The sequence below is a fragment of the Salvelinus namaycush genome, chromosome 13 (genome assembly GCF_016432855.1).
Source record: "Salvelinus namaycush isolate Seneca chromosome 13, SaNama_1.0, whole genome shotgun sequence".
Lineage (NCBI taxonomy): Eukaryota > Metazoa > Chordata > Actinopteri > Salmoniformes > Salmonidae > Salvelinus > Salvelinus namaycush.
Genome location: NC_052319.1, coordinates 44,629,461 through 44,634,766, shown reverse-complemented (window position 1 = coordinate 44,634,766; position 5,306 = coordinate 44,629,461).

Here is a 5,306-nt window from a genome sequence, read left to right as displayed (position 1 = left end):
TCCAAACGCCTGAAGGTACCACGTTCATCTGTACAAACAATAGTACGCAAGTATAAACACCATCGGACCACGCAGCCGTCATACCGCTCAGGAAGGAGACGCGTTCTGTCTCCTAGAGATGAACGTACTTTGGTGCGAAAAGTGCACACCAATCCCAGAACAACAGCAAAGGACCTTGTGAAGATGCTGGAGGAAACAGGTACAGAAGTATCTATATCCATAGTAAAACAAGTCCTATATCGACATAACCTGAAAGGCCGCTTAGCAAGGAAGAACCCACTGCTCCAAAAATGCCATGAAAATGCCAGACTACGGTTTGCAACTGCACAAGGGGACAAAGATCTTACTTTTTGGAGAAATGTCCTCTGGTCTGATAAAACAAAAACAGATCTGCTTGGCCATAATGACCATCGTTATGTTTGGAGGAAAAGGGGGTGGCTTGCAAGCCGAAGAACACCATCCCAACCGTGAAGCACGGGGGTGGCATCATCATTTTGTGGGGGTGCTTTGCTGCAGGGGGGACTGGTGCACTTCACAAAATAGATGGCATCATGAGGCAGGAAAATGATGTGGATATATTGAAGCAACATCTCAAGACATCAGTCAGGAAGTTAAAGCTTGGTCGCAAATGGGTCTTCCAAATGGACAATGACCCCAAGCAAACTTCCAAAGTTGTGGCAAAATGGCTTAAGGACAACAAAGTCAAGGTATTGGAGTGGCCATCACAAAGCCCTGACCTCAAGCCTATTGAAAATGTGTGGGCAGAACTGAAAAAGCATGTGTGAGCAAGGAGGCCTACAAACCTGACTCAGTTACACCAGCTCTGTCAGGAGGAATGGGACAAAATTCACCCAACTGATTGTGGGAAGGTTGTGGAAGGCTACCCGAAACATTTAATCCAAGTTAAACAATTTAAAGGCAATGCTACGAAATACCAATTGAGTGTATGTAAACTTCTGACCCACTGGGAATGTGATGAAAGAAATACAATTTCAAATAAATAATTCTCTCTACTATTATTCTGACATTTCACATGTCAGGAATTGTAAAAAATTATCCCATGGGTCTCCCGGTCGCGACCGGCTGCAACAGAGCCTGGACTTGAACCAGGATCTCTAGCGGCACAGGTAGCAACTTCGATGCAGTGCCTTAGACCGCAGCGCCACTCGGAAGCTCCCACTTGTCTCCAGATCCACATCCTAACCCTCTCATCCTGACCTGGAGGTAACACTCTGATCCTGGAGGTAACACTCTCATCCTGGAGGTAACACTCTCATCCTGGCCTGGAGGTAACACTCTCATCCTGGAGGTAACACTCTCATCCTGGAGGTAACACTCTCATCCTGAATGTAACACTCTCATCCTGGAGGTAACACTCTCATCCTGGAGGTACCACTCTCATCCTGGATGTAACACTCTCATCCTGGATGTAACACTCTGATCCTGGAGGTAACACTCTCATCCTGGAGGTAACACTCTCATCCTGGCCTGGAAGTAACACTCTCATCCTGGAGGTAACACTCTCATCCTGGAGGTAACACTCTCATCCTGGCCTGGAGGTAACACTCTCATCCTGGAGGTAACACTCTCATCCTGGTGGAAATACTCTCATCCTGGAGGTAACACTCTCATCCTGGAGGTAACACTCTCATCCTGGAAGTAACACTCTCATCCTGGAGGTAACACTCTCATCCTGGAAGTAACACTCTCATCCTGGAGGTACCACTCTCATCCTGGAAGTAACACTCTCATCCTGGCCTGGAAGTAAAACTCTCTTCCTGGAGGTAACACTCTCATCCTGGCCTGGAAGTAATACTCTCATCCTGGAGGTAACACTCTCATCCTGGCCTGGAGGTAACACTCTCATCCTGGCCTGGAGGTAACACTCTCATCCTGGCCTGGAGGTAACACTCTCATCCTGGAGCTAACTCTCATCCTGGAGGTAACACTCTCATTCTGGAGGAACCCCTCTCATCCTGGAGGTAACCCTCTCATCCTGGAGGTAACCCTCTCATGCTGGAGGTAACATTCTCATTCTGGAGGTAACACTCTCATCCTGGCCTGGAGGTAACACTCTCATCCTGGCCTGGAGGTAACACTCTCATCCTGGCCTGGAGGTAACACTCTCATCCTGGCCTGGAGGTAACACTCTCATTCTGGAGGTAACACTCTCATTCTGGAGGTAACCCTCTCATTCAGTCTTGTCCTGTATTGTTGATCTACTGTCGTGTATTGCTGACCTACTGTCCTGTACTGTTGACCTGCTGTCCTGTACTGTCCTGTCCTGTTCTTATCTACTGAGCTGTTCTTATCTACTGAGTTGTTCTTATCTACTGAGCTGTTCTTATGTACTGAGCTGTTCTTATCTACTGAGCTGTTCTTATCTACTGAGCTGTTCTTATCTACTGAGCTGTTCTTATGTACTGAGCTGTTCTTATCTACTGAGCTGTTCTTATCTACTGAGCTGTTCTTATCTACTGAGCTGTTCTTATGTACTGAGCTGTTCTTATCTACTGAGCTGTTCTTATCTACTGAGCTGTTCTTATCTACTGAGCTGCTCTTATCTACTGAGCTGTTCTTATCTACTGAGCTGTTCTTATCTACTGAGCTGTTCTTATCTACTGAGCTGTTCTTATCTACTGAGCTGTTCTTATCTACTGAGCTGTTCTTATCTACTGAGCTGTTCTTATCTACTGAGCTGTTCTTATGTACTGAGCTGTTCTTATCTACTGAGCGGTTCTTATCTACTGAGCTGTTCTTATCTACTGAGCTGCTCTTATCTACTGAGCTGCTCTTATCTACTGAGCTGTTCTTATCTACTGAGCTGTTCTTATCTACTGAGCTGTTCTTATCTACTGAGCTGTTCTTATCTACTGAGCTGTTCTTATCTACTGAGCTGCTCTTATCTACTGAGCTGCTCTTATCTACTGAGCTGTTCTTATCTACTGAGCTGTTCTTATCTACTGAGCTGCTCTTATCTACTGAGCTGTTCTTATCTACTGAGCTGTTCTTATCTACTGAGCTGTTCTTATGTACTGAGCTGTTCTTATCTACTGAGCTGCTCTTATCTACTGAGCTGTTCTTATCTACTGAGCTGTTCTTATCTACTGAGCTGCTCTTATCTACTGAGCTGTTCTTATCTACTGAGCTGTTCTTATCTACTGAGCTGTTCTTATCTACTGAGCTGTTCTTAGCTACTGAGCGGTTCTTATCTACTGAGCTGTTCTTATGTACTGAGCTGTTCTTATCTACTGAGCGGTTCTTATCTACTGAGCTGTTCTTATCTACTGAGCTGCTCTTATCTACTGAGCTGCTCTTATCTACTGAGCTGTTCTTATCTACTGAGCTGTTCTTATCTACTGAGCTGTTCTTATCTACTGAGCTGTTCTTATCTACTGAGCGGTTCTTATCTACTGAGCGGTTCTTATCTACTGAGCTGTTCTTATCTACTGAGCTGCTCTTATCTACTGAGCTGCTCTTATCTACTGAGCTGTTCTTATCTACTGAGCTGTTCTTATCTACTGAGCTGCTCTTATCTACTGAGCTGTTCTTATCTACTGAGCTGTTCTTATCTACTGAGCTGTTCTTATGTACTGAGCTGTTCTTATCTACTGAGCTGCTCTTATCTACTGAGCTGTTCTTATCTACTGAGCTGTTCTTATCTACTGAGCTGCTCTTATCTACTGAGCTGTTCTTATCTACCGAGCTGTTCTTATCTACCGAGCTGCTCTTCTCTACTGAGCTGCTCTTATCTACTGAGCTGTTCTTATCTACTGAGCTGTTCTTATCTACTGAGCTGCTCTTATCTACTGAGCTGTTCTTATGCACTGAGCTGTTCTTATCTACTGAGCTGTTCTTATGTACTGAGCTGTTCTTATGTACTGAGCTGCTCTTCTCTACTGAGCTGCTCTTATCTACTGAGCTGTTCTTATCTACTGAGCTGTTCTTATCTACTGAGCTGCTCTTATCTACTGAGCTGCTCTTATCTACTGAGCTGTTCTTATCTACTGAGCTGCTCTTATCTACTGAGCTGTTCTTATGTACTGAGCTGTTCTTATGTACTGAGCTGTTCTTATCTACTGAGCTGTTCTTATCTACTGAGCTGCTCTTATCTACTGAGCTGCTCTTATCTACTGAGCTGCTCTTATCTACTGAGCTGTTCTTATCTACTGAGCTGTTCTTATCTACTGAGCTGTTCTTATCTACTGAGCTGCTCTTATCTACTGAGCTGTTCTTATCTACTGAGCTGTTCTTATCTACTGAGCTGTTCTTATCTACTGAGCTGTTCTTATCTACTGAGCTGTTCTTATCTACTGAGCTGCTCTTATCTACTGAGCTGCTCTTATCTACTGAGCTGTTCTTATGTACTGAGCTGTTCTTATGTACTGAGCTGCTCTTCTCTACTGAGCTGCTCTTATCTACTGAGCTGTTCTTATCTACTGAGCTGTTCTTATCTACTGAGCTGTTCTTATCCACTGAGCTGTTCTTATGTACTGAGCTGCTCTTATCTACTGAGCTGTTCTTATCTACTGAGCTGTTCTTATGTACTGAGCTTTCTATTGTCTTAATGTTCTGTATCAATCAATCAAGTTTATTTTATATAGCCCTTCGTACATCAGCTAATATCTCGAAGTGCTGTACAGAGACCCAGCCTAAAACCCCAAACAGCTAGAATGCAGGTGAAGAAGCACGGTGGCTAGGAAAAACTCCCTAGAAAGGCCAAAACCTAGGAAGAAACCTAGAGAGGAACCAGGCTATGAGGGGTGGCCAGTCCTCTTCTGGCTGTGCCGGGTGGAGATTATAACAGAACTATGCCAAGATGTTCAAAAATGTTCATAAGTGACAAGCATGGTCAAATAATAATCATGGATAATTTTCAGTTGGCTTTTCATAGCCGATCATTAAGAGTTGAAAAACAACAGGTCTGGGACAGGTGGCGGTTCCATAACCGCAGGCAGAACAGCTGAAACCGGAACAGCAGCAAGGCCAGGCGGACTGGGGACAGCAAGGAGCCACCACGCCCGGCAGTCCCGACGTATGGTCCCAGGGCTCAGGTCCTCCGAGAGAAAGAAAGAGAGAAGGAGAAAATTAGAGAGAGCCAAGATTTTCAAAATGTTCATAAATGACAAGCATGGTCAAATAATAATCAGGAATAAATCTGTTGGCTTTTCATAGCCGATCATTAAGAGTTGAAAACAGCAGGTCTGGGACAGGTAGGGGTTCCGTAACCGCAGGCAGAACAGTTGAAACTGGAATAGCAGCAAGGCCAGGTGGACTGGGGACAGCAGGGAGTCGTCATGCCCGGT